Here is a 15,449-nt window from a genome sequence, read left to right as displayed (position 1 = left end):
TATTGATGTTTATAGGTGAATGAGAAAAATATAAAATGAAAAATAAATGATAAATGAAATAATAATAATAAAAAAAGAAAATAATTGAAAAATAAAGAATAAATGGTACAGCGTGATCACAAACACCTGACTTAGGTATGTATTAATGCCACAAAACCACAAATTAATTTTGTAAAGGGCTGTGCAAACTGTTGGCGCTGTATAAATCCTGTATAATAATAATGTAAAAATGATAATGAAAAATGCCTAGTGTATTTAATGGATGTATTGATTCCACAACCTCTGTGCTGTAAATCATTTCTCAAAATAGAAATAAATACTGTAGAAAAACTGCTACGTAGTCCAATATCACCCCAGTCATATATATATCACAAACTTATAAGTCTAATAAACCACAGATCGGGCTGTAACAAAAATAAGTCATTCCTAACAAAAAAGTCTGCATCCAGATTTTATGTGATAAGTGGTCCAAGAAGAATCAATCCTTCATACTAGAATCTCCAACCGCATAACATGTCCCACCGTTCTGTGAGAAATGGCTGCTCACCTTATGCACAGACCCATATTCTCATATAGGTCCAAGATGGCTCTAATGTCGGACACCTCGGGCTGTGTAGTGCTGTCACTCCTCACATAGATCTCTCCAGCTGGATCCATCTGAATTTGCCCTCAGTGAAATAATGCTCAAAGGGGAGAAATGAGGAAACCTCCTATAGTGTAGCATTAAATTGTATTTTATTAAAAATATAGAGTGCCATTCACATTAAAAAATGACAACGAAAAGCTTATCTAAGCTTGACTATTGTAACTCCCTCCTCATTGGCTGACCTCATCGCAGGCTATCCCCTCCTCAGTCTATCATGAATGCTGCTGCCAGACTCATCCACCTTACTAACCATTCTGTATCTGCCACCCCTCTCTGCCAATCCCTCCACTGGTCTCAATTCAGTGTCCTCCACCACACTCTGCCAATCCCTTCACTGGTCTCCATTCAGTGTCCTCCACCCCTCTCTGCCAATCCCTCCACTGGCCTCCACTCATGTCCTCAATCCCTCTCTGCCAATCCCTCCACTGGTCTCCACTCGGTGTCCTCCAACCCTCTCTGCCAATCCCTCCACTGCTCTCCACTCAGTGTCCTCCATCCCTCTCTGCCCATCCCTCCACTGACCTCCACTCAGTGTCCTCCATCCCTCTCTGCCAATCCCTTCACTGGTCTCCACTCAGTGTCCTCCATCCCTCTCTGCCAGTCCCTTCACTGGTCTCCACTCAATGTCCGCATATCTCTCTGCCAATCCCTCCACTAGCCTCCATTCAGTGTCCTTCATCCCTCTCTGCCAATCCCTCCACTAGCCTCCATTGAGTGTCCTTCAACCCTCTCTGCCAATCCCTCCACTGGCCTCCACCCCTCTCTGCCAATCTCTCCACTGGTCTCCATTCAGTATCCTCCATCTCATTCTGCCAATCCCTCCACTGTTTTCCACACAGTGTCCTCCATCCCTCTCTGACAATCCCTCCACTGGTCTCCATTCAGTGTCCTCCATCCCTCTCTGCCAATCCCTCCACTGGTCTCCATTCAGTGTCCTCCATCCCTTTCTGCCAATCCCTCCATTGGCCTCCATTCAGTGTCCTCCATCCCTCTCTGCAGATCCCTCCACTGACCTCCACTCAGTGGCCTCCACCCCATTCTGCCAATCCCTCCACTGGCTTCCTATTGCCCAACAGATAAAATTCAAAACATTAACAATAGCATATAAAGCCATTCATAACTCTGCCCCAAATTACATCACCAATCTTGTCTTCAAATATCACCCAAACCATACTCTCCGTTCCTCGCACGACCTCCTGCTCTCTAGTTCCCTTGTCTACTCCTCCCATGCTCATCTCCAGGACTTATCCAGAGCTTCCCCCATCCTCTGGAACTCTCTACCCCAATTTATCAGACTATCTTCTACTCTGCTCACTTTTAGGCGATCTCTGAAAACCTCTCTCTTCAGGGAAGCTTATCCTGCCATCAGCTAATAAAGAAATCTTCTGTTCCTCCTACCAGTCCATCCCCCACAGTTATTACCTTTTGTGCCACTAGCCCCTTTCTCTTAGATTGTAAGCTCCAAGGAGCAGGGCCCCCTATCCCTCTTGTATTAAACTGTATTGTTGCTGTATTGTCTCCCGTTCTATTTGTGACGGGAGCGACTTTTGGGGGTGGGGGGACCTCTGTATCATCTCCCCAAATCATTATGTTTAACCCACCCTGTGCCTGTTAAGGGTTACAGGGTGTGTATGTGAATGTCTGAGTCCTGTGTATAGTGTGTGTTCCTTTGTCTAGGCCACATGGCTGTCCATTGTCTACTACCATGTGCTACCCCCCATTGTGCTGTGTCTTCCTGTCCAGGGAATTATTATGGGATGTACTGTTTGTATTGGTGTGGGGGTTGGTCAATGTCCTTTTCCACATGGTTGCATCTCATTGTTCTGTGTCTGGTTGGATGGGAAGGGGTGATGAGGTGTTTCCTGCCTATACTGTAGCCCTTCCCACTGAGAGGGTGGGCAATGTCAGGGCAGGGCTGTGGAACGGACAGGTAGGCCTAGTGGCAGGGTAACGCACTGGCTGACGACAACCACCACCAACAGACCGAAGTCTCTCAGGGCGCGGAGTCTAAGTCCCAGGCTGCCCTTCACCAGGGCCCCTGATGGTGGGGATGGACTTGACGCAGCCAGGAACCAGGTCGCGGCCCCCGAGACACCCCGGCTGCGGTAATGGCTGCCGCCAATGGCGTGTAGCTGGTGAGAATGACAATAGCGTAGTCAGGCAAGCCGGGTCAACAACAACGGGACAAAACAGTACAGAACAGTAGACAGAGAATCACAGGTCACGGTCCGGGTTCAGCAACGGAAGGTCAGATCGAAGGGAAACACAGAGAATGGTCTTAGTCACAAGCCGAGTCAGAATACCAGAAGAGTCACGAGCGTATACACAGAGCTGTAGCAAGACAAAGACACAAGACACAAGTGCAAAGAGCCTGTGCAGATCCCAGGCTTATATGTACTCAGCCACACCCCTCTGGGGGATGGACCTCAGAGACCTGAAGGCATAAAAGATTCCCATCATGCTCAGCAGAAATCCAAGATGGATGCCAGCACATGGAGTAACATAACCTCTGGGAAAAGGTAGGACCTTGACAGGCTGATGATGTATGTCCTGTTCCTGGTTGTGTTTCCCCGCCCTCTGTATAAAACATGTTGTTTGTGAAAAATAAAGAGTTGTTGGCTTCCTGTTTTAGTAAGAGCTGGGTATTGTCTATTTTCCTGAGGGATTTCGAGGGCGTGGTCCGTGGATGGTGTTCGGACAGGGGAAGTTGTGCTATAACGGAAAAACTCAGTGCGGTCTGGGTTCCGGTTCCGTTACATTGGTGGCAGCAGTGGGATTGTGCTTCCAGCTGTAAACACATCCAAACCACCACCGGGATTCAAGAGCAGGAAAAGACGTCAGTCACCCCAGTGGAGATATGGACCTGGCATCAGAGTTCCCAGGGCTGCTACAGACTGTTCTTGCAACATACCCCAGGACTGTGTCTACGGATCAGTACCTGGAGCTCAGGGAGCGGATTTGGGAGGTGCTTTGGAGAGGAGCCGTCCAGGCTGCTGGTATGGACAAAGGCAAGTGGTATCCAACCCCAGAGGAGAGGGCCAGGGACCATCGGAATTTATGGATGCCATTCCTGGGAGAGCAACAACAGGAGCAATGGGTGACTGAGTTGGACAGGCTGGTCCAGCAGGAAATACAACTGGACAATAGATATCGGGCTCTGCGGTGGTACACAGAGCAGGAGTATTTAGGGGAGGCAACAGAATGCTCTCCTGAGGGACATGACTTTGGTGGGCCTGGATTGCTGTGGGAGAGCCTTACAAATCTTTTTGTGTTTGGCGATAGAGGAGAACCTACTCTGGAGGAGTTGCGGGAAGGCAGAGAGGCTATGTTTGGTCTCAGAGGGATCTCAGAGCTTGAGCCAGATCTGCAATACCTGCTGATGAAAGAACTGCACCTGGAAAGGGCATACAGGCAACTGCTAGGATATGTTCGGCAGCATGCCCAAGAGTCATCAGTGGAAATTCCAGAGACTGGGGATCTGATAGACCTCTCAGCTGAGGAGGAACCAGCAGTAGACCTGGCAACAGGGCCAAACAGTACTGAACTCTGCCCAGCACTGGTAATGTCTCCTGAGTTCCACGGACAGGAGATGGAGAGCCCCGATCCCCAAACCCCAGTTCCAGAGGCTGGGGATTTGATTGATTTTTTTTCTGAGGAGGAACCAGCCGGGGAGCCCCCAGCTGAAGCACTGACAACTGGACAGAGGGTCCAGGACCTCTGCCCCACACCTGTGGTAGTTTCAGAGGCCCAGGGTGAGAAGGGAGAGGAGGTTGTTGTCCTCCCTCCCCCACAGTCAGCCAAAGTGGAGGAAACTCTTTTCCCTCCCAAGCCAGGATCTGTGCACCAGGGGGACAGTGACAGAGGAATGCCATCCCAGCAGCAGATCCACAGTCTGGGAGTGGAGGAAGCCGGCCTCCCTTCTCTACAGTTAGCCGGAGAAGATGTGGGGTCCCCAGCAGAAGTGCTGGCACCAGGGCAGAGCGTCGCTGGCCTCTGCCTAGCAACTACAGTCACCACTTGGATACCCCAGGGATGCTGGGTAGTCGGCCCATATCCCCCACAGTATGATGGAGCTGGCCCAGCCACCCTGTCTTCTCCCCAGCGGCTGAGAGGACTTCAGGGAGAAGGACCAGTCCGTACTTCTCCCCAGCGGCGGGTATGTTGGCGGGAGAGGCAGAGGTTGGCTGGGTGAGTAACGCTTTGTGTGGGACAATTTGCATGGGGTACTGTGTGGGTGCTGGCATTGAGAGACTGGAGGTACCGACTAACTTCAGAGTACATCCGTCTGGGATATATTCCTGTGTTAGTCTCCTGCCGAAAGGGGAGATATGTGACGGGAGCGACTTTTGGGGGTGGGGGGACCTCTGTATCATCTCCCCAAATCATTATGTTTAACCCACCCTGTGCCTGTTAAGGGTTACAGGGTGTGTATGTGAATGTCTGAGTCCTGTGTATAGTGTGTGTTCCTTTGTCTAGACCACATGGCTGTCCATTGTCTACTACCATGTGCTACCCCCCATTGTGCTGTGTCTTCCTGTCCAGGGAACTATTATGGGATGTACTGTTTGTATTGGTGTGGGGGTTGGTCAATGTCCTTTGCCACATGGTTGCATCTCATTGTTCTGTGTCTGGTTGGATGGGGAGGGGTGATGAGGTGTTTCCTGCCTATACTGTAGCCCTTCCCACTGAGAGGGTGGGCTGATGATGTATGTCCTGTTCCTGGTTGTGTTTCCCCGCCCTCTGTATAAAACATGTTGTTTGTGAAAAATAAAGAGTTGTTGGCTTCCTGTTTTAGTAAGAGCTGGGTATTGTCTATTTTCCTGAGGGATTTCGAGGGCGTGGTCCGTGGATGGTGTTCGGACAGGGGAAGTTGTGCTATAACGGAAAAACTCAGTGCGGTCTGGGTTCCGGTTCCGTTACACTATTGTAAAGCGCTTAGCAAACTGTTGGCGCTATATAAATTCTGTATTATAATAATAATAATCTGTGTTCCAGACACACTATGGCCAAATTCCATTATAGCGCTGTAACGGAACCGACACCAGACTGCGCTTGGGTACTTCCATTAGAATACCGCTTCCCCGTCCAAACACCGACAACAGACACCACAGCAGACCAAACAAGACTAGACAACACCAGTCTTGAAGTAAACCAGAGTAGACTAGTTTATTTTAACAGTTCAAGTTATATACACTTAGGGAACAATCCCCCCTCCCTGCATAATGACACAGGGTGGGGCAATCTACATTTAGTAACAAGAGACACACCAACAGACAGTCCCATCAGGATGGAGGGCTGCTAAAGACACCCCCCACCAAGCCAATACACAAACACATACAACCCATAATAGTTTGCTCCCAAGCAAGACAAACAATAGAACAATGGGATGCAACCCATAACACCAACAATCGGCAAACCTCCACCCCACCTATACAAGGCTACACAATATTAGGACAGACCACCCGATACCCCTAACAGGCAAAGGGTGACTAACACATAAGAGGGACATAGTGTCAGGACAGGAACGATGGAATGGGCAGGCAGGCCTATGGTACGGTCATGCAGCGACTGACGACAGCCACTACCCACAGACCAGAGTCCCTCAGGGCGCGGAGTCTAAGCCCCAGGCTACCCTTCACCAGGGCCCCTGATGGTGGGGATGGACTTGACGCAGCCTGAGACCAGGTTGCGGCCCCCAAGTAACCCCAGCTGCGGTAACGACTGCCGCCAATGGCGTACAGCTGGTGGGAGCTAGATGGGAAAACAAATAGCGTGGTCGGTCAATAACAACAGAGCAGACAGTACTAGACGGTAGGCAAAGAATACTCAGGTCACGAGCCGGGTTCAGCAACGGGAGGTCAGGTAAAGGGTTAAAGCAGTGAATAGTGTTGTCCAAGCCGAGTCGGTTACCAGGAGAGCAACGAGAACTGAACAAGAGCTTGCGACAAGGGAACATACAGGACATGAATGCAGACAGCACTTGCAGACAACAGGCTTAAATGTGATCAGCCACACCATTCCGAGGAGGAGCCGCAGAAGCCTGAAGGCATAAAGGTTTCCACCATGCTTTGCAGAAACCTAAGATGGATGCCAGCACTTGGAGATGCACAAGCTCTGAGGAAAGGTAGGACCTTGACAGTACCTCCTCCTCAAGGGCTCCTCCCCCTCCGCGGCTCAAAAAAAGGTTTCTGAGGAAAGCGGGCGTGAAAAGCCCGGAGGAGGGCAGGAGCATGAACATCTGCGGAAGGAACCCAGGAACGTTCCTCAGGACCATAACCATGCCAATGGACCAGGAACTGCACCCGACCGCAGACCAACCGAGAATCCAGGATGCGGCTCACCTCATACTCCTCATGACCGTCAACCCAGATGGGACAAGGCCGAGGTGGAGAGGCAGTAAAGCGATTACAGACCAGAGGTTTCAACAGGCATACGTGGAAGACATTGAAGATATGCATCCCAGGAGGAAGAGCAAGGGCATAGGCAACCGGGTTCACCCTGCGGAGAATGCGGAAAGGGCCAACAAAACGGGGGGGCCAGTTTCGGTGCGGGCACCCGAAGATTGAGGTTGCGAGTGGACAACCACACCTGATCTCCGACCTGGTATGAAGGCAACCGTCTACGATCAGCCTGGAGCTTCTGGCGCTGTGCTGAGTCCTTCAAGGACCTCTGGATCTGCCCCCACGAGGAGCGCAGGGCAGCCAGGTGGTTATCCACAGCCGGAATGTCCTGTGGTGAGAACAACTCAGGCAATACAGCAGGTTGGAACCCATAGTTGGTCTTGAAGGGAGACATCCCGGAGGAGGAGTTGACAGCCGAGTTCCTCGCAAACTCTGCCCATGGCAGGAGATCGACCCAATTGTCCTGATGGTCCGATATATAGCAACAAAGGAATTGTTCCAGGGCCTGTTTGGAACGCTCCACAGCCCCATTGGACTGCGGGTGGTAGGCCGAAGAGAAGGAAAGCTCGATACCCAACTGGGAGCAGAAGGCGCGCCAGAACCTGGACACAAACTGGCTCCCACGGTCCAAGACAATCACCTTGGGCAACCCATGCAAGTGAAAGATCTCCTTGGCGAAAAGCGTAGCCAGTTCTTGCGCAGTCAGCAATTTCTTGAACGGAACACAATGGCACATCTTGGAAAAACGATCAAAGACCATAAGAATGACCGTATGGCCTTGAGACGCAGGAAGGTCCACAATAAAATCCATGCCCAGGTGTGACCAGGGACGCTCCCCATTGGGAATGGGTTGCAGAAGACCCAATGGAAGATGCCGAGGAGATTTATTCTAGACACAGACCGAACATGCCGCTACATATGAGGCGATGTCAGAACGGAGAGATGGCCACCAGAATAACCGAGAAATGACCCAGGACAACTGGTTCCTCCCTGGATGACCAGCAGTCTTGGAGTTATGGTAGGTACGCATCAAGCGGGTACACATTCCCTCAGGTACGAAACATCTTCCAGCCGGTCTCTCAGGGAGAGCGTTAGTTTGAGCCACCAAAATCTGCTCCCCAAGGGGAGAAGTCAAGTTGGTACGAATGGCAGCCAGGATCTGGTTTGGAGGAATGACCGAGGCCGGCTCAGTGTCCTCCCTGGACAGCTCAGAGTATTGCCGTGACAAGGCATCAGCCCTGACATTCTTGGAGCCAGGCAAATAGGAGACCACATAGTTAAAACGCGACAAGAAAGAGCCCATCTGGCCTGACAGGGCGTCAACATCTTAGCCTCCGAGAGATACGTCAGGTTCTTGTGGTCAGTGAGAATGAGAACCGGAACCACAGAACCCTCAAGCAGGTGCCTCCATTCCTTGAGAGCCAGAATAATGGCCAACAACTCCCTGTCTCCAATCTGGTAGTTGCACTATGCGGAGGAAAGCTTCCTGGAGTAGAACCCACAAGGAAGTAGGGGTCCCTCAGGTGACCGACGCTGAGACAAGAGGGCGCCTACTCCCGTCTCAACCTCGAGGACAAAAGGCAATCCAGAATTGGGATGAGACAGAATCGGAGCCGAAGCGAAGGCGGAATTCAGAGCCTTGAAAGCTGAGATGGCCTCGGGTGGCCACTCGTGAGGATTACTGCCCTTCTTGGTCAGATCTGAGAGAGGCTTGGCCAGCGTGGAGAAGTTCCTGATAAACGTCCGATAATAGTTGGCGAATCCCAAAAAGCGCTGAATGGACCGAAGGCCAGTGGGACGAGGCCACTGCAGAACCGCCGAAACCTTCTCAGGGTCCATGGAAAAACCCACTGCGGAAATGATGTAGCCCAAAAAGGCAACCTGGGATCGGTCAAATTCACACTTCTCGAGCTTACAGAAGAGCTCGTTCTCAAGCAACTGTTGCAGCACCCGTTTGACATCCTGGATGTGAGACTCCATAGACGCAGAATAAACCAGGATGTCGTCCAAGTAAACTACCACGCACTGCTGCAACAAGTCACGAAAGACATCATTAATAAACTCCTGAAAGACCGCGGGTGCGTTACACAACCCGAAGGGCATAACCAGGTATTCATAGTGGCCGGTTCTGGTGTTGAACACGGTCTTCCACTCGTCGCCCTCCTAGATTCGTACGAGGTTGTACGCAGCCCTTAGGTCGAGTTTAGTAAAGACTGTTGCTCCTTTGAGATGGTCAAACAACTCGGTAATCGACGGAATAGGATAAGCATTTTTAATCGTGATTCGATTGAGGCCCCTAAAATCAATGCAAGGTCAACACTCACCACCTGTCAGGGATCCCCGCCGCGATGGGCTCGGCGCAGGCGCAGTGCACCGCGCTGTGTCAGAATGCGGGCACTGAGATCTGGCCGTCCGCAGCGAGGGAGTTCGCGCATGCGCAGTAGGGACCGCGGGCGCGCGCGTGGCACCAATGGCAGCGCAGGGCGGGATATTTAAATGGCCCTGAGCTGTCATTCAGTGCCTTCTGGTCTTTCCTTGTATCCTGTATCTGCGAACCTGTTCTAAGTAAGTTACTGACCCGGATTGTACCTGACCTTGTTGCCTTCTCCTGCCCAGACCCTTGCTTTGCCTGACCTCTCTCCTGAATGCCCCCGTTTGGATCTGACCTTCCGTTGCTGACCTGGTGTGTGACCCGACTACTCTCTGCCCGCTGCCTTGTACTGCTCCGTCACCACTGTTACCGACCCGGCCCGTTGGACCCTGCACTTGTTCAGCCATCCATCCATCCCGACGGGATCACCCGACCTCCTCACATCAGGCTCTTCCCTGCGGGAGCCCCTGTCGAATACCGCTACCACTGACAGGCGTGCTCAGTAGCCACGACCTGGTCTCGGGGTACTTCAAGTCCATCCCCACCATCAGGGGCTCTGGTGAACACGTACCCTGGGGCTTAGATACCGTGCGCTGGGGACATCTGGCCAGTGGAGTGCTAGTGGTACCGCCAGGTGGTCCCTTACACCACCCTTCTTTTTCACGAAAAAAAACCCCAGCTCCTGCTGGAGAAGTAGATTTGCGAATGTGCCCCGGGAAAGTGCATCCGCAACGTACTCCTCCATGGCCTGATTCTCTGCCACCGAAAGAGGATACACCCTGCCACGCAGAGGAGTGGTACCGGGTTGTAAGGTTATGGCGCAATCGTATGGACGATAAGGAGGCAGAGCACCGGCGTGCACCTTGTCAAACACGTCCAGGTACTGCCCATAGTCAGTGGGCAACATAGAGTCCAAGGAGGTGCACAACACCTTAACCGGACCACATGTGGTGACCATGAGAGAATCTCGGCTGATCGCCAATCAAAGGTCAGATTGTGCTTCTGAAGCCAGGGATAGCCCAAAACCACGGAGTAGTGCGTGGAAGAAATTACCTGGAAACAGGCCAACTTCCTGTGAACAGCCCCAATAGCTACTTCAACCGGAAGGGTCTCGTGGGTAACCTGTGATGGTTGCAGGGGCCTGCCATCTATCGCCACGAGGACCAATGGAGTAAGTCGAGCCTGCAGAGGAATGGAGTACTGGGCAGCAAACAAACTGTCCATAAACAACCCGCCAGCCCCAGAGTCTACCAACGCCCGGGCCGTCACCGAGCCTCCTGCCCAAGCGAGAACAACGGTGATAAGCGGTTTATCTTTACGGGAAACCGGGGACGAGGAAACTCCATCCAAGATCTGCCCCCGACAGGATCTCAGGTGCGGGCGTTTCCCGGACGGACCGGACAGGACTGCCGAAAATGCCCCCCGAGACCACAGTACAGGCAGCGACCCTCCCGATGCCGAGAGGCCCGCTCCCCCTCGGAAAGGCGAGCAAATCCCAGCTGCATGGGCTCACTTCCAGACAAGCCATCCCCAGGAGGCGTGGGAGGAGAGGGAGGCACGGGTGGGACAGAAAACATAGGTGCCAAACAGTTAGGAGACCTCCGCAGACGCTCCTTAAATGAAGACCTCTCTCTGAGCCTGGTGTCAATCAATATTAGGAAGGAGATGAGTGCCTCTAGCTCCACAGGCAGTTCTTTGGCTGCGATCTCGTCCTTCAACGCATCTGAGAGACCATGAGAGAAAGCAGCCACCAGAGCCTCATTGTTCCAACCCACCTCTGCCGCCAGGGTATGAAATTCTATGGCTTACTTGGCAACGGTTCGTGAACCCTGATTCATGGACATGAGCAGCTTGGCAGCAGAAGCGGAGCGAGCAGGCACATTGAATACTGTACGGAAGGAGGCAACGAAACCAGCAAACTCGTGAATCACCGGGTCATTCCTCTCCCATAAGGGATTAGCCCAGGCCAAGGCCCTATCAGAGAGTAGCGAGATTAGGAAGCCCACCTTTGCCCTCTCAGTAGGGAAGGCGTGGGGTATTAACTCAAAGTAAATGCCCACTTGGTTAAGGAAACCACGACACTGACTTGGTTTACCCCCAAAGCGCTGTGGAAGAGGGGCAGAACCAGTCATACCTCTGGGTACCGCGGGTTCAGCAACCGATGCGAAGGTAGGCGCAACAACCGTAGCAACAGTGGGGCGTCCACCGGAGTGACAACCGACCTAATAGCCCCAGGGGTAAGGTGCGCTGTGCATGCAAGCAGAATCTGCAACTCCTGAGCAAACTGATCCAACAAGTGATCCTGTTGATCAAGTCTGGCGAGTAACGTGGGGATCGAAGGCGTACCTGCACCGTCAGGATTCATGGCATTCGTGTAATGTCAGGGCAGGAACGATGGAATGGGCAGGCAGGCCTATGGTACGGTCATGCAGCAACTGATGACAGCCACTACCCACAGACCAGAGTCCCTCAGGGCGCGGAGTCTAAGCCCCAGGCTACCCTTCACCAGGGCCCCTGATGGTGGGGATGGACTTGACGCAGCCTGAGACCAGGTTGCAGCCCCCGAGTAACCCCAGCTCCGGTAACGACTGCCGCCAATGGCGTACAGCTGGTGGGAGCTAGATGGGAAAACAAATAGCATGGTCGGACAGGCCGGGTCAATAACAACGGAGCAGACAGTACTAGACGGTAGGCAAAGAATACTCAGGTCACGAGCCGGGTTCAGCAACGGGAGGTCAGGTAAAGGGTTAAAGCAGCAAATAGTGTGGTCCAAGCCGAGTCGGTGTCCAGGAAAGCAACGAGAACTGAACAAAAGCTTGCGACAAGGGAACATACAGGACACGAATGCAGAGAGCACTTGCAGACAACAGGCTTAAATGTGATCAGCCACACCCTTCCGAGGAGGAGCCGCAGAAGCCTGAAGGCATAAAAGTTCCCACCATGCTTTGCAGAAACCTAAGATGGATTCCAGCACATGGAGATGCACAAGCTCCAAGGAAAGGTAGGACTTTGACACATAGGGAGCTGAGACAGGGGTCTCCCCACCTCTTCAAAGTGAGCTGTGTTCCATGGGCCCGCCACCTAAAGTGACTCCCGTCACAAGCACCAAACATTGAGTAGTATTGTACCAATATGAAAGTACGTTCACTTCCATTCTTCTATAAATTCAGACGACGATCAACCGCCCCCCACCCCTGAGGAAGTCATGTGATCTGTGACGCAACACGTTGGAGGACGGAGCCGGGTGAATTCATTTCTAGTTGCAGCCAGGAGAACTGGCGGTGGGGTAGGCTTCCCTGAAGAGGTGGGTTTTTAGGGTGCACCTAAAGGAGAGGAGAGTGCGTGATAGTCTGATGGATTGGGGTAGGGAGTTTCAGAGGATGGGTGATGCCCTGAAGAAGTCCTGGAGGCGGGCATGGGAGGAGGATATCAGGGAACTAGAGAGAAGGAGGTCTTGTGAAGAGCGGAGAGTGCGTTTTGGGTGGTATTTGGATATTAGGTCGGTGATTTAGTTTGGGGCAGAATTATGGACAGCTTTGTACGGCAGTGTTAGCAGTTTGAATTGGTGCACGGTGGAAGGTAGTGGGGGAGGCCAGGTCAACCTTTCGCATCAGGGCCCACAAGCTTCAAGCTGTGCCTCTGTTCCTATGTATTAGTTGGTGTAGATATTTGTTAATACGAGTGCTCAGAATGTTCCCTAAAATCTGTAGGCCATCATTCAAGAGGGAGGTAGGCCGAAAGGCCTGTGGTTCACACTCATCATCAGGTTTTTTGGGAATCATAGAGATATGAGCCCTGAATGAGTCTTGCAGCACTATGGTGGTCAGTTCTATTCCCAGCCATAGCACTACCTGCATGGAGTTTGTACGCTATGCCTATGTGGGTTTCCTCCCACACTCCAAAGACATGCTGGTAGGGTAATTGGTTCTTGTATAAATTGACCCCAGTATGTGTATGTATAAGTGTGATTTAGGGACCTTAGATTGTAAGCTCCTTGAGGGCAGGGACTGAAGCGAATGTACAATATATATGTAAAGTGCTGCATAAACTGACAGAGCTATCTACAGTATATGAAATTATATGTAATAACTGTTGGAGCCACGATGTCACCTGCCAGCTTCCATTGTCCGTTGTTCCTACTCCCTCCTCTCCCCTGCACAGCTACTCCATAAAACAAGAGAGCTGGATTTTCTGCATCATGTAAGTGCACCAGAGCAGACTGAAACAAAAACATTTTAATACATCTTTTTTACCAGCAGTATAGAGCATAGGTGGGAGGAGGGAAGAAGGTACTTTTAAGCAGACACAAATGTAGCATTTACTTCCACTTTAATTTTGTTTTACATCATTGCATGTTTCATCAGTAACAGTTATGTATTGCACATTGCTGTTCCACAAATTGTCAAACATTGGTTATATAATTCTCTTTACACATCAAGGAAAGTTTAACTATGTGTTTGGGTCTAGCAGAAATCTATCTCTACATGTTGCAAATCAGCTTCATTTTGGGGAAGAGAAGGCTGCTAACTGTCTGTGATGGATGTACAGACTCCTATTTGGACATATAGTATTGTGTGAATGTGAGCAGTGTAGCTATCTCTGTGTGCAGTCACTAGTGTTGGGCTTTATGTTCGAGTCAAATATAAGTTCGTGTTGGGCGAACACACAAACGGTAAGGGCGTTCGACGGGCTATTCATCTGCCGCATCCCACAATGCACTTCACCCTGACAGTGCATTGTGATTGTCCAAAGCAATTTAAGAACTGTCATCCTGGAGTAGCTGTCAGATGGTGGGAGCCAGCGTCGAGAGTGGAGCATTTTTTTTTCTTTTTTCAGGGCGGCGGAGGGCATTGTGATTGATGTTGGATCTACTTTGGGGGACATTTTTTTTATTTTTGTTTTTTAATAAAGGACTTGTCAAAAACTGTCTTCTGTCATTTTTTACACTATACTTATTTTAGTGAATGAGTATCGGTACTATGTACCCCATACTCTTAATAACTTTAAGCAAAGGTCATCAGACATATAGCAAAAATCTTGGTCAGTTCCGGACATCCTGCAATTCAGAATTTAACCAAAGGCCTCAACTCTGAGATGTTTCTGTCCCCAGTGAGCAAAGGAAAACTATTCTAGAGTAAGGCTAGCTCACTTTGGGCCCTCAGAAGCTGATGACAAGGTTCAAGTCTGAGGTATAGAAATTGTTTTTTAATTAGGAAGGCTAATGTCCCTTTAACTGCAGTGGAAGATCTTCTGCACACTTGTTGGGGCCCAGTTGGTGCACTACAAGAATTCAGATCTCCTTGGTTGAACAGGTAGAATTCTCTGAAAAGAATTTTTGCAAGCACAGGCACTATCTCTTTAAGTACCCCTTTAATGCACAAGATGACATGCAGGTTTTGAGCAAGAGGTTCAAGGTGTGGGCAGAAGCAATTATTGACAAGGGGTTAATAACACTCTGGGCAAATGGCAACAATGACAAGTGTCCCTTGATGGATGTAAACCAATTGCAGAGGAAACAGTGGTGTGGCTTGGCCCACAGAGGGCAGACACTGCAGTAGGATTTTATGACTAGATTATGCTGGAGATGTGTTTGCTAATAGGCTGGGTAAACTAGGCCTCAACTTGTGTAACTTGTGAACAATGTCAGTAACTGTATAGAGAATGGCTAATTCAATAGAATGTCAGTGATAACTTATTTGCCTACAGATTGGGACTCTCTCACCCGATCTGTGGCATCAACCCAGGCGCTGGTGGTCTCACTGTATATGGGAGCCCCCAGTGGTCCTTTGGTTCCTCCAGCAGAGTTCACTAGTGGCTGCAGCCCTTTGGGTCACTGGCCAGCAGGGTAGTTCTGCATATTTTTAGGCGATGTTAGTGGTCAGCTATTCCTCCTTCTTTCTTTGCTCTCTCACTCTGCGGCCTGGTCCAGTCCTCTGGTGTCCCACACAGCTTTCTTCTCATACCTTCCTTCCAGCTCTCTTCCAGCTCACTTCCTGCCTCTGTTTCCAGGTTTCTACATTTCTATGCCTTC

Source organism: Staurois parvus, unplaced genomic scaffold, assembly GCF_062004578.1.
Source record: "Staurois parvus isolate SC_StPar_1 unplaced genomic scaffold, SC_StPar_1.0 ptg000239l, whole genome shotgun sequence".
In the NCBI taxonomy this organism is placed as follows: domain Eukaryota; kingdom Metazoa; phylum Chordata; class Amphibia; order Anura; family Ranidae; genus Staurois; species Staurois parvus.
The sequence above is the reverse complement of the archived record's forward strand: the minus strand, read 5'-3'. Positions refer to the sequence as shown.